Genomic DNA, 25,512 nt, shown 5'->3' on the forward strand with positions numbered 1-25,512 from the left:
AGCTCTGTATTCCACTCTACCTGTCATTAGCGTTCATCTCCTCGCCTATCAATTACCTCTATCACTATCTTAAAAACATTCAAAAACCCTTGCGTTCCTCATTCTTTTGAGGAAAGGGGTCAGAGATGCATGACCCCCCTGAAAGAGTGGGAAAAACCACCTCATTTTCAATTAACTGGGTGCATCCTAATCTACGCAGTAACCTTTCATTGTAGATTCTGCCACAATAGGAAACTAGCACACTTGAGATCTTCACAAACATGAGGAAATCTGCAGATGCTAGAATTTCAAGCAACACACATAAAAATTGCTGGTGAACGCAGCAGTCCAGGCAGTTTCTCTAGGAAGAGGTACAGTCAACGTTACGGGCCGAGACCCTTCATCAGGACTAACTGAAGGAAGAGCTAGTAAGAGATTTGTAAGTGGGAGGGGGATGAGGAGATCCAAAATGATAGGAGAAGACAGGAGGGGGAGGGATGGAGCCAAGAGCTGGACAGGTGATTGGCAAAGGGGATATGAGAGGACCATGGGACAGGAGGCCCAGGGATAAGGAAAAGGGGGAGTGGGGGAAAACCCAGAGGATGGGCAAGGGGTATAGTCAGAGGGACAGAGGGAGAAAAGAGAGAGTGAGAGAAAGAATGTGTGTATATAAATAAATAACGGATGGGGTACGAGGGGGAGGTGGGGCATTAGCGGAAGTTAGAGAAGTCAATGTTCATGCCATCATGTTGGAGGCTACCCAGACAGAATATAAGGTGTTGTTCCTCCAACCTGAGTGTGGCTTCATCTTTACAATAGAGGAGGCCGTGGATAGACATGTCAGAATAGGAATGGGATGTGGAATTAAAATGTGTGGCCACTGGGAGATCCTGCTTTCTCTGGCGGACAGAGCGTAGATGTTCAGCGAAACGATCTCCCAGTCTGCATCGGGTCTCTCCAATATATACATCTACATCTCCTCTACATCTCAGAGCTCTGCAATTTCTCACCAAAATGTGCTTTCTATTTAATTTTCTTTACAAAATAGGCAACTTTACATTTTCCCACTTTGAACCCTATTTGACAAGTTTTTGCTTTCTCAGTCCATAGCCCTTTGCACCACCTTATGTCGTCTCACAGCTTTCTTTCCCACCTTTGCGTCAACAGCAAATTCAGCAACTATGGATTGAGTGACTCCACTAATTATCATCAAGTTAGGTATTTCTCGTCCCATGTAGCTTTAATCACATATTCTCTGCTTTCTGACTGTTCAAAATCTTGTGGAGTATAGCAGGTGGAGTCCACTTGTAACCTGAGAGAGGATGTGACAGGTGTTTAGAGTCATGAAGGGTACAGTAGACATTGGAAATTGTTTGCACAGGGATTGAAGTTAATTGGGAAAAGAACCAAAAGTGGTGTGAAGTTTCTTTTGACACCATGAAAGTTTAGGATCTGGGTGACTGCAGTGGAGACAGATTTATCGGTAGTATTTAAAAGGGAGCTGAAAGGAAATAACCCTTAGGGCTATGGGCAAAGGGTATATAGAGAAACAAGCTTCATCACCATTAACAGGTTAAATGGCCTCTTTGTGATTTTGTGATATCTTCTGGGATGGGACCTTTATGAAGCAGTAACAAGAATGCATTCTCTTTTATTTATATACTGCCTGTCACAACCTGAGCACTCCCCAATTCTCTTTATTGTAAACAGAGTTCTCTTTGAAGAGCGGTCAGTTAATGCACAACAGGGTCCCACCAATAAAAGTATGGCAGTGACTAGATTAATGTTGGACTAATGAGGGTCAACATGGTTTAGTGGGCCGAAAGGCCAGTTTCAGTGCTGTATCTTTTTTTGATTACTGACCCAAAGTGCCAGCATGGATTATGTCCTCAAATCTCTGGCCTGAGGTTTGAAGAACAGACAGGACCTGGAGAAGTTGAGGTTATGAATGGGTCCATGCTGTGTTGTAGTTAACACAGCATGTTACCTGGGTACAATCCTGACCTCTGTGTAGAGTCTGCAGGTTTATGCATAGATTTCACTTGGTTTCTTTAGACAACACAAGGACATTGGTTGGACATTGCAAATTGCTGCTGGTGTGGTAGAATCTGGAGGGAAATGATTAGGAATGTGTGGAGAATAAAATGGGATTAATGAAGGATTGAGGAAAAATGAGGGCTTTATGGTCAATGTGGTCTTAATCCTGTTTCTGTACTCTGTGGTTCTGAGCCATTATAAATATCTCTTTGTTCCTCGGGCTAGCTTTGGTGTGGTGGTAACAGATCCTGGAGTGAGTCAGCTTTGGTGAGACAGCAGCCCAAGAGAGAGCAGATTAGAATGAAGTATGATGAAATCTTCCTACTTAAAGCTACAGTTTTACAATGTTCCTGGCAGAAATCTAGAGATGCTAAAAATTCTTTGAACCAATGCAACATCAGGAATCATATTGCTGGAAAATGCAGGATCTTAATGGAGAATCTGGATGGATTGTACATCACTCCCAAACACCTCTTTACCTTCCACACTCCTGGATGGTCACATCATTCTTTTTTCCTTGTTAAAAGGTATAGCTTTATGACACAGCGTCTACATTGAGTGCATCCAGGGAATTCAGATATTCAATATAATCACAGAGAAGATGCATTATCTAACTCCATGCTGAAATGGGAGGCACTCCATAATACACTGTCACTTCCATTTACCTGTTATTTGCTCTGTGTACCTTCTTTGTTATTTTACCCAAGACTGTTTCTGAAACACTGACTGAGATGCTTCAGAAGGCTTCTCTGGTGAAGCTTGTGCCATATTCTATTGAATGCTGGTGGATTTTTTTGTGCCATATCAAAAGGCACTACACACCACCCAATAGCCCCCAGCCATCTTTCTGATTTACGATGTCTTTAACAAAGACACCGGTGGATAAAGGGTCAACACTCCACCGTTGGTGTCGTTGCTATTCAAGAAGGAGAGGGGAGGAATGGTATACTAAGACACTGAGACTTACCAGGGTAATTTCAAGCCTTGTGAGTCGATGGTTCCTTTATCAATATGTAAATCTTATTATATCACAGCTTAAATGAGTCACAGTTCAGAGAGGAAAGAAGGGAGAAACAAAGGAAAACAAGAAAGAGAAAACGAAATATGTTTTTCATGAAGTATCATTCAACCATTGTTGCACAGGAAATTTGCGCATAGGAAGATTCCATAAGCATCAAAATGATAATATCCTAGATTTTCTTTTTGTTGCATTGGTTATGAGAGAAATATAAAGAATGCTCGTATCTAAGCAGCACTTGACACATCTGTAGGAACCATGGAATGATCTGACAGATAATGAAGCATTACTGAAGTGTAGACCGTTTTAGTATGGAACATGCTGCAGCCAATTAGCACACAACAAACTTTCACAGTTTTAATTGGCAGTTTTCTTATTTTAAGACTATGATCCCAAGCTCTACATTCTGCCTGAGGAAATAGCCTTTCAGCATCTAACTTGTAACATCTCTCAGCATTACATATTGCCTAATAAGCACTTCAAATTCTTACAAACACCCAAATAACTTTAGCTCACATGTAATCTTGTGTACTTGCAGATTGCCAACACTTTTCTATCTCCCTTTAGGAATGAAGAACAAGAATGCAGGTAATGACTCAAATGACAAAATTTCCCTGCCATCTTGCAAGACTTCCTTGCTTATATACTCCAAATTCCTTACACAGAAACGCGAGCACTAAACACCTTCCAAAAAGCGTGCAGGACATACATGTTTACAGTCTGCATCTAATAAATCTGCAAACTGAAACTATTCAATGCAACATTATTTACAGATTTTCTCAAATAAAAAATAATTCTATTTATTATTTCTTCCTAACAAATTGCCAAGCTTTATTCTCCATTTGCCATTTTGTTGTGTTCCCTTCAAAGTTGACTTAAACAACGAGCCTTGATTTATGGGAGGTTGTGAACTAGTTGTGTTTTATCTTTTCATTCAAGTCAATCGTACATATGGCTATGGGCCCAGATTTGATCCCTACGATGCCCAGTGCATTCACTGAATGTATTCACGATTGCTTTTATTCACAGATTTAAGAAAATCTCAATCGATGCCCATTTTACAAGTTGAAGTTTGCCGATGACACCGCTGTCATTGCCAGAATCAAAGGTGGTGATGAATCGACATAGAACAGGGAGATTGAAAATCTGGTCGAGTGGTGCCACAACAACAACCTCTCACTCAGTGCCAGCAAAGCAAAAGAGCTGATAATTGACTACAGGAGGAAGAAACCAGAAGTCCATGAGCCGGTCCTCCTGAGGGGAATGGAGATGGAGGGGTTCAGCAAATTCAAATTCCTGGGTGTTATTGTTTCAGAGGATCTGTCTTGGGACCAGCATGGAAGTGCCATTTCAAAGAAGGCATGGCAGTGCCTTTACTTTCTAAGAAATTTGCACAGATTTGGCATGTCATCTATAACTTCTATAGATGCACAGTGGAGGGCATCCTGAGTACTTTGGTTATAACATGGTCTGATATGGAAACATCAAAGCCCAAGAATGGAAAAGCCAACAAAAAGTGGTGGATAGAGTCCTCCCCAGCATCGAGCACATCAACAAGGGGCGCTGCCACAAGAAAGTAGTATCCGTCATCAAGGACTTCCAGGTCATGTAGTCTTCTCACTGGTGCCATCGGGAAGGAGGTACAGGAGCCTTAGGTCACACACTGCCCAATTCAGGAACAGTTATTACCATTCAACCATCAGGCTCTTGAACCAGTGTGAAAAGCTTCACTCACTTCAACACAGAACTTTCTTTTTCAATCTTCTTATTAGTTTCATAAAATATAAACATAACATAGCAATAATACAAGTAGTTGGAGATACATCGTTGTACTTAAAATGAGTAATTATAAAACCAAATAGTATAAATTGACAGAACTCCCAATCGTGTAAGATAACAATGAATAATACAGAACAAAAAAAAATCGGAGAAAAATCATGAAAAAGAAAAAAAAATAGAAAAAAAACAAAAACAAACCCCATCCCAAAAGAAAAACTAAACTAAAAAGACTTGGGTAATTCTAACAACGTAAAAATGGAAGAGAAGTAAACCTTAGTGTCGATGACTCCGTTCCTCTCAACCAACAGCACAGAGAAGTAAAATAAGTTTGGAAATGGTCAAATTACATCATATGAAAATGCTGAATGAATGGCCTCCAAGTTTTTTCTAATTTAATGGAAGGGTCATAAACCACACTTCTAATTTTTTCCAAATTCAAACCAACATAGTTTGTGAAAAGCAATGAAATACAGTAGGAGGGTTAATCTCTTTCCAATTCAGCAAAATGGATCTTCTAGCCATTAAAATAAGAAATGCAATCATCCGGTGTGCTGAAGAGATTAAATAATCCTCTTCAACACAGAACTGATTCCACAACCTATGGACTCACTTTCAAGGACTTGGCAACTCATGTTCTCAGTATCATTTATTTGTTTATTTTTGCATTTGCACGGTTTGTCTTCTTTTGCACATTGGTTGTCAGTCTTTGTGCACCGTTTTTCATTGATTATATTGTATTTCCCTGTTTTACTGCGAATATCTGCAAGGAAATGAATCTCAGGGTAGTATATGATGACATATATATACTTTGATAATAAATTTGCTTTGAACTTTGAATTTTAGAACAAAGGTAGATGCAATTGACTTCCAGGTGCATTAATAGATCAAAGTTGTCTGTTCTACAGTAGGATCTTAATGCGTCAGTCAGTATCGGAGGACTTTTGATATTTTGGGTCGAGACCCTTGAGGATCTTGACCTGAAATGTTAACTGTCCATTTCTCTCCACGTAGCCATGGATTCATAGACCAATACATCATGGAAACAAGCCCTTGAGCCTAATGTATCCATTCATACTCAGATGCCCTCCCCAGAACACTCCCCTCGTTATCCCCTTTTTTAAAAAAAACTATTTATTTATTTTAGTAATTTATAGTAATTTTATTGCTTTGCATGGCACTGCTGCTGCAAAGCAAGACATTTCAATTCCTATAAATCAGTGATAATGGTTCTGATTCTGATTCTGACCCCCACTCACCAATGAAAAAAGTCCTAATCTGCCCATCCTCTTCCAGTAACTCAGTTTCTCAAGTCTTGGCAGCATTCTCACAAGTCTTCCTTTCATTCTTTCCAGCTTAATAACATCACCCCTATGAAAGCACACCTGAATCTGTGCACAATACTCCAGGTGCAGCCTTACCATTAATAGCACAGCAGATATTACATTAACACATCCCAAATAAACTGGAGGATATTCTCATATAAAACCCCATTTTCATCCACTCCAGTTGAAATACTATTTTTCAGTTCAATTATCATGTGAGATCAGAAGGGGTGAGTTCCATCCCAAGATCGTTTCAGAGCGTGTCAGGTACCTCAAGATGTTTGACACCCTCCCAAAAGCAGAGATTTCAATAATAAACCCAATTTATTACCAAATATGAATTGCCTGTCATTTCTTGATGGTAGGTTGTGATTGAATGCTGCACACGAGTATTTTCTGCTGAATTGCAAGTTAGTAAATATTGTATGCAACTGTGGCACATGTCCACTGTAAATAATCCAATGTTTCCACCTATAGCAAAGAAGTTAAAGTTTGGATTTTGGTTTGATTGCTCCAAAAATCAAATTCTTTAATTCCTTCGCTTTCACCACACCCTCACTCATGTGACGAGCTACCATAATAAACTGTCAGGACACTGGAGCAGGGATCCAATTGCAGACCCAGTACTGTGCACACAGTGATATTAATTGAGTAACAAATCCCAAGGTGCAAACAAAGTCAGCGTCAAAGTTCAGGTAGAGATCAAAACATTCAGAGAAATCTGAAAACCAGAATTGGGAAACAGGCAGAGTTGATATTCAGATGGACAGAGTGCAGATACAAATGCTGGAAAGGCTCAGGAAAATTCACTGGCACAATCTGGCAACAAACAGGTGAAAACACAGGACTAAACTACACTGAGCATAAACAGAGAGGCAGATGATAGGTGGAGGACAATGAGACACAGGTGGCAGCAATGCAAAACCACAGACTGATGGCTAGGGGGGAAACACACAAAACGACAAAGTTCAGCTGGAGGTACTGAAATAAACATAGTAAATGGGCAACACAGAATACAAAGCAGATGGAGAACAAATACAGTACATGGCTCCTACATTGACCTTTGAGGTACTGTATCCACCTTTAGAGAATATCACCAGCTAGCTTCAGTGCAGTTATGTATGTTGACAACACAGGACTTACTGCCCTTGACTACAGGGCCTTGACGCTGGTGACCAGCTTCAGTAGAACATTACAATTTGCTCCACAGTCACACTGAAATGTCAAGGTTACTCTTACATAGGCATCTTAGAAGAGATACTTCTACTGTGCCAGGTACAGAATTGGACCTGCAAGGCTCACCTCCAGAGACTTCGTAAGGAAGTAGAAACATTTTTGAAAGATCATGGAACTGACGGCTGTCAGAACCAGCACAGAGGAGGAGTTGAGGCTTGGGGTAGTTCAGTCATGGCTATATTGAATGATGCAGCAGACTTGGTAGTTTGCCCCTATTTTCTTAAGTTCTCGTGTTTCATTTTTAAGCTGGTTGCAATCACTGTTCCACCTAAACTCTGTGGGTGCATGGCCACACAGTAACTGAAATGCTCCTGTGCACATTGCCTTTCTGGCCACAAAGCTGGAATTTTCTTTTATAAAATTTTAATATAATTTTGAAATCTATATAAATATGATTGTGTAATTAATTATGCATGAATGAATATGATCCATTAATTTTCTAAATAATAAATGTACCATAACCTTTACTTTGAGACGTTTTAGAGCTTCAAATTATTTACATTGTTAATGTTTCAAGTTACAACACCATTACAAACTGTAACAATAAACACAGAATGGAAGTCGGTAGCTCATTGTTAATAAACTGCCAATGCAATCTAGTCAAAACATTTTACTTTTGCCATTGTGCCTGTCAGTTGTTTTGACTACTTGAATCATTTACTTGTATTGTGAGTTGTGGTTTGTGAAAAATTCCATATTCTGATATTTTTGGTAATCTTTCAAAAAAACACATTATCTAATAAGATTTTTTAAATTAAAAAATTGTTAGAACGAAGTAAAATTCATTTCTATAAAATTGTTTGCATGACTGTGGTTATTTTATTAAATTTTCAATTTATCTTGCTAAATTTTTCAAATAATAGTAGCTATTACTTTTACTATCCTAAGGATGGTGAAAAGAAAAGCAGAAAAAAGTTAAATGCTTTGAAGAACAAAGGTTTCACAAAATTTAAGGTAGAATGAATTGCTTTTGCAACTTGTAGATACTGAACTACTGTCTTTGCATCAATCACAAAAAAATAAAAGTTGGTGATATTTTTTACATACAGAGATACTGGTGATGTTGTATGCACCATTTGTGCTAAAGTTGTGGTGTGTCAGTAGTGAAAATATGAGAAAAATGGAAGTTAGATTACTCAGAACAACTTTTAACCAACGAATTCATGTAGATACTGTTTCCAAATTATGCATCCAGTAGAAGATCCTGACAACTACACCTGCAAAAAGTTCATCCAGCTGCAGCTTCCAAAAATCCATGTTAAGGAGTTGGAGCTGGAGCTGGATGAACTCCAGATCATTTGAGAGGCTGAAGGCGTGATAGATAAGACATGTAGAGAGGTAGTTACTCCCAAGGTACAGGGTATAGGAAACTGGGTGCCAGTCAGGAAGGGGAAAGGAGTTAAGGAGCCAGTTCAGAGTACCCCTGTGGCCATCCCCCTCAACAACAGGTTTGTCACTTTGGATACTGTTGGAGGGGTTGGCTTAACAGAGGAAGATCACAGTGGTCGGGACTCTGGCACTGAGCCTGCTTCTGTGACTTAGAAGGGAGGTGGAGGGGGTGAGGGGAAGAGGCATGTGGTGGTGATAGGAGATGCATTAGTTAGGGGAGCAAACAGGAGGCTATGTGGGTGAGAACAAGACTCCTGGATGGTACGTTGTCTCCCAATTGCCAGAGTCCGGGATATCTTGGATTGAGTCCTCAACATTCTTAAGTGGGAGGGTGAACAACCAGAAGTCATGATCCATGTAGGAACCAACGACATGGGAAGGACAAGTGATGAGGTTGTGGACAGGGAGTTAGGTGCGAAGATGAAGGGCAGGACCTCCAGGGTTGTGATCTCAGGATTGCTACCTGTGTCACATGCTAGTGAGACCAGAACTAGGAAGATTATGCAGTTTAATATGTGGCTAAGGAGTTGGTGTAGGAAGGAGGGCATAAGGTTTTTGGATCATTGGGCTCTCTTCTTGGGAAGGTGGGACCTGTACAGAAGGGATGGTTTGCATCTGAACTGTAGGGGGGACTAATATCCTACTGGGAGGGTTTGTTATCGCTGCATGGTGGGGTTTAAACTAAAGTTGCAGGCGAATGGGAACTAGAGTGCCAGAACTGTAGTGAGGAGAGACTGTTGATTACACAAAATTGCTGTCAACAGGATGACTTGGAGTATTGTGAGCAGTTTTGTGGCCCTTATATTAGAAAGGACGTGCTGAAACTGAAGAAGATTCACATGTGTTTCACAAAAATAATTCCAGGATTGAATGGTTTGTCATATGAAGAGTACTTGTGTTCACTACAACTCAGAAGAATGAGGGGTGACCTCCTTGAAGCCTATCAAATGGTGAAAGGCCTTGATAGAGTGGATGTGGAGCGAATGCTTCCTATGGTGGGAAAATCTAAGACCAGAGGACACAGCCTCAGAATAGAGGGAAGCACACACAAAATGCTGGAGGAACTCAGCAGGCCAGGCAGCATCTACTTTTTTCCATAGATGATGCCTGGCCTGCTGAGTTCCTCCAGCAATTTGTGTGTGTGTGTTGCTTGGATTTCCAGCATCTGCAGATTTTCTCTTGTTCAGAATAGGGAGGCATCCTTCTAGAACAGAGGTGAAGGAGGAATTTCTTTAGCCAAAGAGAGATGAATATGTGGAATTCTTTGCCACAGGCTGCTATGGAGGCCATATCTTTATGTATATTTAAGGCAGAGTTTGATAGATTCTTGATTGTTCAGGGCACGAAGGGATATGGGAGCAGGCAGGAGATTGGGGCTGAGAGGAAAATTGGATCAGCTGTGAGGAAATGGTGGAGCAGAATCAATGGGCCCAATGGCCTAATTCTACTCCTATACCTTATGGTCTTATGGTCAAAATGTGGAAGTTTGCACATGTTAACTGAATGTCCAAAAGAGTGTTAAGCAAGTGTGAAACTAGATGCCTGAAAGAAGTCAGCCCTGGTCTGGTCAAAGTGGTAATTGATAAACAGGTTATGAAAGAGCTGCGCAAATCTGCTTTCCAAACATTAATTGCTGATGAAAGTACAGACATTTCTGTACAGAAAATGTTAATGTATTTTAAGTTTCGACTGGAAAATGAAACTTCCTATAAGACTATGCTTGTAGGTGTTTTGAAACTACTACATGAAACAGTCTCACTATTGTTGAAGCAATAAAAAATTATATCAACTACAGTCTTTATATTCAAAAGATGGTGATGTTTACATCAGACTGGACAAATGTTATGCTTGGAAAGTGGCAGCAATTCTTCCATGAGAAATAAAACATCTGTCTGAGCAACAATGTGTTGCACACAGAGAAGACTTAGGATTAGATGACACAAGGTATCAATTATGCAGGATATCGAAACACTGCTACGACAGTGTACACACCATTCAGCAGGTCATCGATTAAAAAAGGAGAGCTAGATGAATTAGCTAATGTCACAGAATGCAATGTTGTGTCAGTCATATCACTAAACAAAGTAAGATAGCTGCCAGTACATTTTGCCGTTAACTGCTTTAATGAGGAATTATGAAGTTTTGATCCAGTATTGCAAGAACAAGTTAACGAATGCAACAATCTAATCAGCAACTACTGCCTGAAGATTTTGACCAAATCACAATATCGAGCACCATTAACTGTCCTTAGCAATGTTTTAGAACATCTGGCATCTCTTTGTAAATTCCTTCAGAAAAGCAGCTTCAATACCATTGAGACATTGCGGTATGCAAAACCAAGAATGAATAAGTTACAATCACAGTCTCTTGGTGATACCCTTTTTGGAGTGACAATGTAAAAGATCTGCTTGTATCTTTAAGTTCTGATATCGACACTGCGCCTAATATTCAATTCATTCAATGTGTATGTAATCACCTGGGTAATAGATTTCCTGATGATGAGTTAAGAAATGGTAAGCTTTGGAGCCGGTTGCTATTGCAAACACAACCTATTTTCAATTTGTAAAGAGAACGTTGTACAGAATAATACTCAGGTGCAAACAATGATGGAAGTGTTGCCTCAAAAATATTGCAGCAGGACTGTGATTTCAAACTTGTCGCTCTGTGAAAGGTAAGACTGGTTCACTTAAGATGTTCACTCTTAATTTGAACTACATGCTTAGAAATGAAGAGTTTGAAGAACTGTCAATTCTGGTAAACATCATTGGAACATTTAAAGCTTCTAATGCTGACTGCAAATGTGGATTCGGTCTTATGAATTCATTCGAATGTAAATCCAGAAATAGACCAGAGGCAGAACATTTGGTTGATCTACTGAGGATTAAGACATATCTTTCATGTGGGTGTGAAATTAATCTAGATAGTGTTCGTAGACAATGGATTTGTAACAAAGACAGACAAGAAAAAATTTACAAAATGTGAATGATTTTCTTTGCTGTACTGTATTTCATTATGTCTTTTAATTAATAAATAACATCAAAAGTATGTGTATTTTCAATTTTTATTCTCAATATTCATAGTACACATATTACGGAGAGGGAGAATGCTGCCCAGGCTTTCTGCGTTTTGGTTGTGGACTTTTTTTCAGATTTGTGGATTTTTTGTATTCTGTGTTTGTCTCCCAATCTTTCTCTTGTTTTTCTATGTGGGGGATGGGGATTAGGGAGTCAATGTTTCATTTTTGTTTGCTTTTTTTGTGCGGGGAGGAGGGATTTGGGGGTTGATGATTGTGCTGCCGTTCTTTACTTTCTTGGTTTCATGGCTATCTGGAGAAGAAGAGTTTCAGAGTTGTATACTTTGATAATAAATGAACCTTTGACAAAACAAAAACATTTAAAGTGGCACACAGTTTTCATGCTGTGTCAAAATTTCCTGCTCACAGCAATGGTTGGTCACACAGCTGTAAAAAAATTAGAGGGAACATTGGTTGCAATGTATTAGTAATACATATAATATAATCTACTGTGCCTCATTTGAGGGCTTTATGGCATGCATCAAATTTTTTCTTAATGAGTTACAATAAAATCTTTACCTCCATCACTCTAGTTGATCTCCTACAGCCAGCTGAATAAATATTTATTATTATTTAGCAATACAATGCAGAGTTGGCCTTTTCAGCTCTTCAAACCACGTTGCCCCAGCAGCCCCAGATAAACCTGATTAACGTTAACTAAACATAGGACAATATACCGTTCCAAGAATCACCCCTTGTAATAATGAACAATGAGGTATAGAGTATCTGTATTTACTGATAAGTAACTTAATTATTGTCTCAACTAAAAAGCACGTGGGTTCACAATCTGACTACTTGTGTGCACCCTACTAAAATTTTCTTATGCTCCATGAGCAGGCAATGAAGAGAAAAGTTATTACCCGGGAAAGGAGTCTACACTGGCCAAGCATCCCTCGCGGTCCCGATCTCCACGTGTCTGTGGGGTCCTCCTAATCCGCGATGGTTGCTGAAGAGCTATTGCCCCTGAGTATTCAGAGCTCCTGACTCTTATAGTGTTCCTCATCAATTGAACCATTGGATCGCCATCCCATTGGGTCACCTGACCAACCTGGGTCACCTTCTTCTACCTGGATACAGAGCTACAACCAACATAGTTTCATGACTCTGCCCACCCTAGTTTTGTATATTTGTATCTCTTAGCTCTGACTCTCCAAACTGGTACATGGAACTTAGAAAAATAGAGTGCTATGGGTAATCCTAGGTAACTTCTAAAGTAAGTACATGTTCGGCACAGCAATGTGGGCCAAAGGGCCTGTATTGTGCAGTAGGTTTTCTATGTTTCCAAACCAGTTAAATGAGGCAACCCAGACAGAGTCTAATGAGATTACAGATTGCTTCTTTGTTAGGTCTGGCATTTTACATGCTAAGTAGCTACTCATCCGAGGATAGTCTCAGGCTACGTCCACACTAGACCAGGTAAATCCATAACCGAAGCTTTTTCTCTTCATTTTGACCCTCTGTCCACACTGAAACGGTGTTTTCCTCCCCCGAAAATGGAGATTTTCTTAAACGTCCTCCAGAGTGTGTAAATTTGAAAACACCGGTTGTGCAGAGCAGTGTGGACGGGGTAAATGGATATTTTAAAAAACGCTGTCATGATGTGCCGGAACAGATGGCGGCAGTGCAGCATTTCATTGTTTTCTTGAATGCAACCCCCCCCGCCACACAACCTAACAATTTCAGAACAGACGGCAACGAGACTGAAGCCAGAAGAGCTAGAAATGTACTCACCAAATACTTTGACCCATAGCTTACTGAATAAATAAGTATACTCACTTTGTCCTGTTTTCTGTCCTTGCTTGTATGAAGGTGGTTTACCTATTTATGCAAGTACTTCTCCGACAATAGATGTGTAACAGCCTAATGTAACGTTGTATGGAAATACAAGATAACACTGATGCAGACATGTTTTATACATTTAACAAGGTGCTTTATTAATACAACAGAGTTAGTTGGTTTTCAATGTTCGTCGTCAGTCGGGTCATACTGTCCGTGAACGCCCTGTCGGCTGCCTCCATACGCTTCGGTATTTGTTTTTTTTTAGTTTTAAGTCCTCCTGCACGAGACCCAATAGTAATTCCTTTTAAGTTTTTCTAGTTTGTATCTGGACAAACGCGCACCAAGTATACCGTTTCCTCTTTGCTTGTTTTCTGTGTGTCCTGCACATGCCCAGTAGGAGGAGATTCGCCCAAACATCTGTCCTAATGTGGACAGAGATATTTTTAAAAATGCTGGTGTGGACGTTTTTACACAAAACCGGCATTTTCAAAATTATCCGGTCTATCTAGTGTGGACGTAGCCTCCGATTTAGCAGGTCATTACCTGTAGTTCCTTGTGTCCACATTCAATTGTTCTGATTAGGTTGTCCCAGAGCAAGAATCAGCTCAGAGTCCACAAGATGGGGAGAAACAAAGACAACTGGTTTGTCTGCTTCCCCTGTCCTCAATTAAACTGTAGTTTCTTCTGGCCAACATTACAATGACCAACTAACCAACCTGTTGCATCTTTGTACTGTGGGAGGACGTAGAGAGACTCCTTACAGAATGGTGCCGGAATTGAACTCTGAACCCTGGAATACTCCAAGATGTAGAAGCATATGCTAACCGCAATGCTACCGTGGCACCTATGTGCGAACTCCGAGCTTTATTGTTTCCAGTTATAGATGGGGTACCTGACTGAGAATTCAGCAGCTTCATTATCCGTCTTAGCTAAATAACACAATTTGCATATCCAATTATTCTCTTAATAGGATAATAATTATTATCTAATAGCTTCACATCTGGTACTTGATAATTAAGATTCAGTCACTGGATTCTAAACAACTGGAGCTTCTAATACCATGTCAAGAAGCTGGAAAAAATTCACAGGAAACATTTAATCTTGTGCAACAGTTCTTAAAGTAGTGTAGCTTTAGAACAGCTTTGATTTGTTTCCTTAATTTCACATATATTATAATAATAAGTCCCAATCTTACAAGCACTGTGGCTCATAAAACAAAACTATGTACTTCTGCCAAAACTGTACACAATTCAATGCTCAATTAAATATTAAAAAATCAATTAAATTTTAACAGCCACATATTTGACATAAATATATGCTTGTAGGTTGTGAAATTTTTGTGGAATTATGGCAATAGATGAATTTTTAATTACTACATCTCCTATCTCAAGAAACTGATAAAATGCATTCTTAATCTCCAGAGTCAGATTAGCTTCTAACAATAAATCTTGAATTTGGTGAAGTAAAAATCTAAACGCTCTGATAAAATATTCAAATACAAATCAAATCTGACCATACTGTACAGTTTGACAATAGTGTCACTGAATTATTTCATACCATTAATTCTTTAACATGTTGTATTACATTATGCTTATTAACTAGGCAAATATTACTGCATCACTTTTCTCCATTTTAGTCTTTAGAATGCAGGACTGATCCATATGGTCTGCTTTGACTTTAAAGTCCCATCCTTGTCTTCACTGCTTCTTTTCCCAGTTGAACCTCTCCCCACACTCTTGATTTCTATGCTCATCCAGTTCTGGTCTCTCTTTCATCCTGGATCTCCTTTCCTCGGCTTTTGGTGGACCCATTTCCTGGAACTTGCTTCCTGTTGTTCTCAACCTTTCTTTTCTTTTAAAATAACTCTTAAAACCTTTTTTTTTCAATCAGCCTGCCCATATTTCCCTTCATGCAACACAGTGCCAAATTGTGCTTGGTTATTGCTCCTCTGAGGTGCCTCTGAAAATGTTACTACATTGAGGATGGCAGTTGTTATACAGTCTAAACTTGGACATGAGCACAATAATGGCCACCCTCAGGGTGGAGGAGTAATACCTTATATTATGTCTGGGTAGCTTCCAACCTGATAGCATGAACATCGATTTCTCTTTCCAGTAAAATAACTCCCTCCTTCCTTCCTCTATTCTGCACTCTGACCTTTTATTTCTCAGCTGCCTATTACTCTCCCTGGGACCCTTCCTCCTTCCCTTTATCCTGTTGTCTATTGTTACCATCAGGCCACTGCCTTGTTCTCATTGTTACCATCAGGCAGGAGGTACAGAAATCTGAAGGCACACACTCAACAATTTAGGAACAGCTTTTTCCCCTCTGCCATTTGATTCCTAAAAGGACATTGAACGTATGAACACTGACTCACTTTTTTAATATATATTATTTCTGTTTTTGCACGATTTTCAACCTATTCAATATGCATATACTGTAATTGATTGATTGATTTATTATTTTTTTCTATACTATGTATTGCATTGAACTGCTGCTGCTAAGTTAACAAATTTCATGACACATGCTGGTGATAATAAACCTGATTCTGATTCCGGTTATCACCTCCCAGCTAGCCCCCTTCCCCTCCAGCCTCCTCTTTGTGTGTGGCTCTCCAAGCTGGCTTGTTAGCTTGCAGACGTTTCGTTACCCAGCTATGCAACGTCATCAGTGCAACTTTGAATTAAATGTTGGTGATCTACATTGTTCGCCTTTTATGTGACCTGTGGTTAGTCCGTGTGTGTGTGTGTGTGTGTGTGTGTGTGTGCGCGCGCACGTGGGATGGGGGGGGGGAAGTATATGTGCCATTTCTATTGATTATTGAGTATATAAACCGCAATTGGCTGATTAAAATCCGATTAGGTGACTAATCACAGGACACATAAAAGACGAACAATGTAGATCAACATCTCATTCGAAGTTGCACTGATGACGTTGCCTAGCTGGGTTTCGAAACGTCTGCAAGCTAACAAGCCAGCTCAATGAGCTGCTCAATAACAACATTCTCAACCCGAGCTACAAATCTTTTCCAACATCTTAAAGAAGTACTGTATGCTCGGTATTTGTCATATTGCATGGGGTCGAACAGCGAAGAGGAAGAAATGAAGGAGGGAGGCAATGATAATCTTCAAAAGTAAATACGGAAAGCAGGGCTTTTTGTAAGATTATTCAGACATTGTGAAAAGATCAACACACACAAAATGCTGGAGGGACTCAGCAGGTCAGGCAGCATCTATGGAAATAAATAAACGAATTGAATGAATAAATGAATTGCGAAAAGATACTTTAAGCATTCATCAGAGATATTGGCACACTTACAGTATGTTCTTTATGTATAAAAGAGAGCCTTGGTGTAGGACCACTGATCAGTAATTATAGAACCATTTTGATATAAGCATTCTTCAGATAAATGTACTGAAGAGAAAAACACAACTTACCGCTTGGCTTAACAGCCCTGATGGAAATAATGAAAAAAAAGCTCACATATAAATCTTTAGTAAAATTGTAATGTTTCTTTCTATTAAATATGCATCTGCAGCTTGCCTGTATGATTTTGTTCTACCTCAAGTGTGAAATATATCTGCTATAAGCTAAATTAAAAGTACATTTGTGGCTGTACAGTAAAATGATCATGATAATGAAATGTCACATCTGAATCTTACAAAACAGTCAGGAATCCATTTGTGCAAATGTCGCTTTTGAACCTTGTTGGAGGAAAGAGAATGTGGTTCTCTGTTTTGGTGCACAGAGACTGACAAATGTGCTTTTAGAGAAAATAAAAGTGTGTATTTACATAGCAACTTTACCAATCTCAGTGAATGTGGTCAATGTTGCCATACTGTAGATATAGGTTCCCACTACCTCTTCCACTTCTGAGTCCACCATCCCCCGGCTTCCCCAGATGAGCAATTGGAGGCAAGCTTCTGGGCTCAGAAGACTGGGGAACAAATGTTGTCCTGACCTCATGAACACTGGACTTTAACTGGATCCCTCTAGCCATCCCAACCAATAGAAGTGTGAGATCACCCCAGAGACTCAAGAGACCGCGGACGCTAGAATTTGCAACAACTGATCTGGAGCAACTCAATAGGTCAAGCAGCTTCTGTAGGAGAAAGAATTGTCAACGTTTCAGGCCAAAACCCTGTATCAGGATAATTTCAGCACAATTTGAAATCAGCCTGGGTGCTTGGTATTTGGCCATGATTTGATCTTCTCAGACAATCCTTTACATAATGAGCAAATGCAAAGTTGTCCAGTCATAAACAAGAGAAGATCTGCAGATGCTGGAAGTCCAAGCAACACACACAGAATGCTGGAGGAACTCACCAGGCCAGGCAGTATCTATGGACAAGAGTACAGTTGATGTTTTAGGCTGAGACCCTTCAGCAGGACTGGAGAATAAAAAGATGAGGTGTAGATTTAAGAGGTGTGGAGAGGGGAGGGAGAAACACAAGGCGATAGGCAAAACTGGGGGGAGGGAGGGGTGAAGTAAAGAGCTGGGAAGTTGATTGGTGAAAGAGATACAGGGCTGAAGAAAGGGGAGTGTGATAGGAGAGGACTGAAGGCCATTGAAGAAAGAAAAGGGGGGAGGAACACCAGAGGGAGGTGATGGGCAGGCAAGAAGATAAGGTGAGAGAGCGAAAATGGGATGGGGAATGGTGAAGGAGAGGTGGGGGGCATTACCAGAAGTTCGAAAAATTGACGTTCATGCCATCAGGTTGGAGGCCACCCATATGGAATGTAAGGTATTGTTCCTTCAACCTGAGTGACTATAGATACTTAATTATATTTATTTGACACATATATATCGAAACATTGCAACATGGTGAAACGATCATTTGTGTGGATGATCAGCACAGTCTGAGGGTATGCTGGGGGCAGCTTATGGCACCAATGTAGCATGCCAACAACTTACTAAACCTACCCATACAATTTATCATTTGGAATGTGGGAAGAAACCGGAGCACCCAGAGAAAACCCACATGGTTACAGTGAGAATGTACAAAACTCTGTAAAGAGGGCAGTGGGAGTTGAACACAGATTGTTGGTGCTATACGCTCACTGCTACACTACTGCACCTCTCTTTTGCAGTCAGGGTTACAAGTACAGTTACAAATGTAGGAAAATTGGGCACTAATTTTATGCACGGCAAGCTACCACTGTCTGAAATGTGATCACGATCAAGTAATCTGTTATATCAACTGAGGCTTGAACGTAGGTCAGGCCATAGAAGGGAACTTTTCTACTCGTGAACTTTAATCTAAGGGTCAATGCAGGCCTTGGTTTAAGACCCATCTGGAAGACGGCATCTCCAGCATTGTTGCACCCCTTCACTAATGCTTTGGGAACACCACCCCAGGCTTTAGTGCATCCATGTTTGGAGTGGTGTTCTAAATGCACAGACTCCTGGCTCCATTGAAACAGCTGTCGTGAACTGTATGCTTAGCAACAGGGCACCTGTTGAAAAGAGATTGGAAAAGCTCTTGTTTTGGTATATAGAAAAGAAAGGAAAAGAAAGGAATGGCAGAAGTTACAAAAGTTTGAAAATATGCACCCCAAAGTTCGAGGGTGTCTTCTATCCTGCTGTTAGGATACACTTGAGTGGATCTCTTGTATGATAAAGATGAATTTGACTTTATAATCCACCTTGTTATGGCCTTTGTACCTGCACTTTCTCTGCAACTGTAACACAATATTCCGCATTCTGTTTTTTGCTTTTCCCATTAAGTACTGAGGTTTTGAAATAATCTGTATGGATGGTGTTCATTTCTATTTTGGTAAATGTGACAATATAAATCAGTTTACTAAATTAACAACATGCTGTGCCACCTTCAAGGATTTTTCACAATTTTAGAAATATTATAAAAGGGATCGTGAAATAGAATATAGAGCCTTGTTGACTTTACCAGCAATGGTGTAACTTTGGCACCATTATCCAGGAGCACAGATGTAGGCTCAATAAATACATTAAAAAAGTAATTCGATGAAGATTAAGATTATGATGTAGGGAGAAATAAGCCTAAATATTACACTGCCTAAAAGAAGAGGAAAGTCCCAACAACAACAGAAGAGAATATATGTTATATGTTTCAATGCTGTTAGTAATGCTGTCTTACAGCAATAATATGTTGTAATGAGAGATGCAGAGGTAGCAGAGGAACTGAATGCATATTTTGCATCAGTCCTCACAGTGGAAGATATCTACAGTATACCAGACATTCAAGAGTGTCAAGGAAGTGAAGTATGTGCAGTGAAAATTACAACTAAGAAGGTGCTCAGGAAGCTTAATGGTCTGAGAGTGGATAAATCTCCTGGACTTGATGGAATGCATCCTCTGGTTCTGAAGGAAGTAGCTGGAGAGATTGGGGAGGCACTTACAATGACCTTTCAAGAATCGATAGATTCTGGCATTGTACTGGATGACTGGAAAATTGCAAATGTTAATCTGCTGTTTAAGAAAGGTGGGTGGCAGCAGAAAGGAAACCATAGACCTGTTAGCCTGACATCAGTGGTTGGGAAGTTGTTGGAATTGATTGTTAGGAATGTGATTACGGAGTACCTGGAGGCAAATAACAAGATAGGCCAAAGCCAGCATGGTTTGCTGAAAGGAAAATTTTGCCTGACAAGCCTACTGCAATTTTTTGAGGGAATTACAAGCAGGATAGGCAAAGGACCTGCAGTAGATGTGGTGTACTTGGATTTTCAGAAGGCCTTTGACAAGGTGCTGCACGTGAGGCTGCTTAGCAAGATAAGAGCCCGTGGAATTACAGGGAAGTTACTAGCATGGGTGGAGCATTGGCTGATCGGCAGAAAACAGAGTGGGAATAAAGGGATACTATTCTGGCTGGCTGCCGGTTACCAGTGGAGTTCCACAGGGACTGCTGTGGAATTGGGACTGCTGCATTTTATGATGTATGTCAATGATTATGGGACTATGGGATTAATGGATTTGTGGCTAAATTTGCCGATGATACAAAGATAGGCAGAGAAACTTGTAGTGTTGAGGAAGCAGAGAGCCTGCAGAGAGACTTAGATAGTTTAGGGGAATGGGTAAAGAAGTGGCAAATGAAATACAATGTTGGTAATCGTATGGTCATGCACTTTGGTGGAAGAAATAAATGGACAGACTATTATTTAGATGGGGAGAGAATTCAAAATGCAGAGATGCAAAGGGACTTGGGAGTCCTTGTGCTGGATACCCTAAAAGTTAACCTCCAGCTTGAGTTGGTGGTGAAGAAGGCGAATGCAACGTTGGCATTCATTTCTAGAGGAATGGAGTATAGGAGCAGGGATGTGATGTTGAGGCTCTATAAGGCACTCGTGAGACCACACTTGGAGTATTGTGTGCAGTTTTGTGCTCCTTATTTTAGAAAGGATATACTGACATTGGAGAGGGTTCAGAGAAGATTCACGAGAATGATTCCAGGAATGAAAGGTTTGCAGTATAGGGAACGTCTGGCAGCTCTTGGGCTGTATTCCCTGGAGGTCAGGAGAATGAGGGGGGAATCTCATAGAACCATTCTGAATGCTAAAAGGCCTGAACAGATTAGATGTGGCCATGGTAGGGGATTCTAGGACAAGAGGACACAACTTCAGGATTGAAGTCCATGCAAACACAAATCATGCAAGCAATAAAAGCAAGGAACCACATTCAGAACCAAACTGAGCCCGGAGCAGCCACAGTAGGCTATTAGCCTCAGTGTCAGTTGATCACACAGCGGGGAAGATTGCCACAAAGCTCACAGGCATGCAGCGTGGAGCAGCTGAAGCAGTCTCACAGCCTCAGTGCCACAGAGAGAGGAGTAAATGTCGTGGAAGAGCAAGGGGAATCAGTCCTGTCCTCTCCTGCGTTTTCAGCCTATCTGGACTGGCATTTAAATTGTCCAGACACTGGGCTGTCCCCGCGGTAGAAACCAGGCCCTGCTGCAGTGATACGATCTGGGCCTGTACCCCGGTGCCCAGCCTATGGCCATTCTCGACCTTTCCAAATCAGCTTGGCGCTTAGAATGATCCAATCTTGCTCTCAGTTTAGGAGGACACCCTCTGAAACTCCTCTGCACGGCCTCCTCTCCGAGTCACTCACTCCAACTCCATCTCTGTGTGGAACGTGCCTTGACCTTGCTTATCCTCGAACATGCCACACTCCGATTTTGCATCACACTGGCACGGCTCAACCCTCGAGTCAGCCTTGCCTTCACTGACCTCTTCATTGCTTGTAGTGATAGTTAACCACAACTTACCAAAGAAAAAGTGTTATTAATGAAGTATTTTGTCAAATTTCTTCCCTTACAGATCACCAGTAAGCTGTCGTCCAACTCATTGCTGACATCAGCTTTCTAGCATGGCAGCAAGCCTTTCCAAAGGGTCAGAGCTGCTTTTAACAAAGTTAAACTTCTAAGCAATATTCCTTGCTCATCTTCTTGTTCTAAACGAGTAAACAGTGTTGTCTTGGAGGCCCATATTAAATCAAAGGAAGATGGGTTTATGTTAATTGGCCAGATAACACTGGCTAATTTATTGGCACTATTGTGACTGAGTTCAAGGAAGCTTGCAGACCAGACTGAATTTCTCATTTAGAACATCAAACATGGTCAGAGGTATAAACATAGAAAAATAGAAACATAGAAAATAGGTGCAGGAGTAGGCCATTCGGCCCTTCGAGCCTGCACCGCCATTTATTATGATCATGGCTGATCCTCCAACTCAGAACCCCGCCCCAGCCTTCCCTCCATACCCCCTGACCCCCGTAGCCACAAGGGCCATATCTAACTCCCTCTTAAATATAGCCAATGAACTGGCCTCAACTGTTTCCCGTGGCAGAGAATTCCACAGATTCACCACTCTCTGTGTGAAGAAGTTTTTCCTAATCTCGGTCCTAAAAGGCTTCCCCTCTATCCTCAAACTGTGGCCCCTCGTTCTGGACTTCCCCAAGATCGGGAACAATCTTCCTGCATCTAGCCTGTCCAATCCCTTTAGGATCTTATATGTTTCAATCAGATGCCCCCTCAATCTTCTAAATTCCAACGAGTACAAGCCCAGTTCATCCAGTCTTTCTTCATATGAAAGTCCTGCCATCCCAGGAATCAATCTGGTGAACCTTCTTTGTACTCCCTCTAAGGCAAGGATGTCTTTCCTCAGATTAGGGGACCAAAACTGCACACAATACTCCAGGTGTGGTCTCACCAAGGCCTTGTACAACTGCAGTAGTACCTCCCTGCTCCTGTACTCGAATCCTCTCGCTATAAATGCCAGCATACCATTCGCCTTTTTCACCGCCTGCTGTACCTGCATGCCCACTTTCAATGACTGGTGTATAATGACACCCAGGTCTCATTGCACCTCCCCTTTTCCTAATCGGCCACCATTCAGATAATAATCTGTTTTCCTATTTTTGCCACCAAAGTGGATAACTTCACATTTACCCACATTAAATTGCATCTGCCATGAATTTGCCCACTCACCCAACCTTTCCAAGTCACCCTGCATCCTCTTAGCATCCTCCTCACAGCTAACACTGCCACCCAGCTTCGTGTCATCCGCAAACTTGGAGATGCTGCATTTAATTCCCTCATCCAAGTCATTAATATATATTGTAAACAACTGGGGTCCCAGCACTGAGCCTTGCGGTACCCCACTAGTCACCGCCTGCCATTCTGAAAAGGTCCCGTTTATTCCCACTCTTTGCTTCCTGTCTGCTAACCAATTCTCCACCCACACCAATACCTTACCCCCAATACCATGTGCTTTAAGTTTGCACACTAATCTCCTGTGTGGGACCTTGTCAAAAGCCTTTTGAAAATCCAAATATACCACATCCACTGGTTCTCCCCTATCCACTCTACTAGTTACATCCTCAAAAAATTCTATGAGATTCGTCAGAAATGATTTTCCTTTCACAAATCCATGCTGACTTTGTCCGATCATTTCACCGCTTTCCAAATGTGCTGTTATCACATCCTTGATAACTGACTCCAGCAGTTTCCCCACCACCGACGTTAGGCTAACCGGTCTATAATTCCTCGGTTTCTCTCTCCCTCCTTTTTTAAAAAGTGGGGTTACATTAGCCACCCTCCAATCCTCAGGAACTAGTCCAGAATCTAACGAGTTTTGAAAAATTATCACTAATGCATCCACTATTTCTTGGGCTACTTCCTTAAGCACTCTAGGATGCAGACCATCTGGCCCTGGGGATTTATCTGCCTTCAATCCCTTCAATTTACCTAACACCACTTCCCTACTAACATGTATTTCGCTCAGTTCCTCCATCTCACTGGACCCTCTGTCCCCTACTATTTCTGGAAGATTATTTATGTCCTCCTTAGTGAAGACAGAACCAAAGTAATTATTCAATTGGTCTGCCATGTCCTTGCTCCCCATAATCAATTCACCTGTTTCTGTCTGCAGGGGACCTACATTTGTCTTTACCAGTCTTTTCCTTTTTACATATCTATAAAAGCTTTTACAGTCTGTTTTTATGTTCCCTGCCAGTTTTCTCTCATTATCTTTTTTCCCCTTCCTAATTAAGCCCTTTGTCCTCCTCTGCTGAACTCTGAATTTCTCCCAGTCCTCAGGTGAGCCACTTTCTCTGGCTAATTTGTATGCTTCTTCTTTGGAGTTGATACTATCCCTAATTTGTCTTGTCAGCCACGGGTGCACTACCTTCCTTGATTTATTCTTTTGCCAAACTGGGATGAACAATTGTTGTAGTTCATCCATGCAACCTTTAAATGCTTGCCATTGCATATCCACCGTCAATCCTTGAAGTGTCATTTGCCAGTCTATCTTAGCTAATTCACGTCTCATACCTTCAAAGTTACCCCTCTTTAAGTTCAGAACCTTTGTTTCTGAATTAACTATGTCACCCTCCATCTTAATGAAGAATTCCACCATATTATGGTCACTCTTACCCAAGGGGCCTCTCACGACAAGATTGCTAATTAACCCTTCCTCATTGCTCAAAACCCAGTCCAGAATAGCCTGCTCTCTGGTTGGTTCCTCGACATGTAGATCAATCAATCAATTATAGTTGATCAATCAATTGGGATATTTGTGTACTCAGGCAGTCAGTCCTCATAGTATTAATTTTGGATGTCCGGGATTTCAGTCCCCAGAAGCTTTTAGACCATCTGCGTGAATAACTTGTCCCAGCAAAGATGTCCGAAAAATGTCACATGCAGAAAATGTCAACTTATAGCCAAACAATATAAATGTTAGAAAGCATTGGGGGTTGTTAGGAGTGACAAGGAGAATGACAGAAAGATGGAGAGACAGAAAGAAGAATTAAAATTCATTCCTCAGCCTTCAGTTTCTGTGACGTATGACCTGATCGTTGTAAGAGTAGGCTCCCTCACCTCTCTCAATGCAGGAGTCTCTTCTTTTACTCCCTGTATACCCATGACTGTATCGCCACCTACAGCTCCAATCTGCTAATTAAATTTGCCGATGACACTACATTGATTGGCATTATCTCAAACAATAGCGAGGTGGCCAACAGGGAAGGAGTCATCTCTCTGACACAGTGGTGTCAAGAAAACAACCTCTCCCTCAATGTTGCAAAAACAAAGGAGCTGGTTGTGGATTACAGGAGGAATGGAAATGGGCTAACCCCTATTGACGTCAATGGATCTGGGGTTGAGAGGGTAAACTACTTCAAGTTCCTCGGTATCCACATCACCAAGGATCTCATGTGGTCTGTGCACACCAGCTGTGTGGTGAAAAAAGCACAACAGCACCTCTTTCACATCAGACAGTTGATGAAGTTTGGTATGGGCCCCCAGATCCTAAGAACTTTCTACAGGGGCACAATTGAGAGTATCCTGACTACCTGGTATGGGAACTGTACCTCCCTTAATCGCAAGACTCTGCAGAGAGTGGTGCGGACAGCCCAGCGCATCTGTAGT

This window comes from Mobula hypostoma, chromosome 1 (genome assembly GCF_963921235.1).
Source record: "Mobula hypostoma chromosome 1, sMobHyp1.1, whole genome shotgun sequence".
Classification (NCBI taxonomy): Eukaryota; Metazoa; Chordata; class Chondrichthyes; order Myliobatiformes; family Myliobatidae; genus Mobula; species Mobula hypostoma.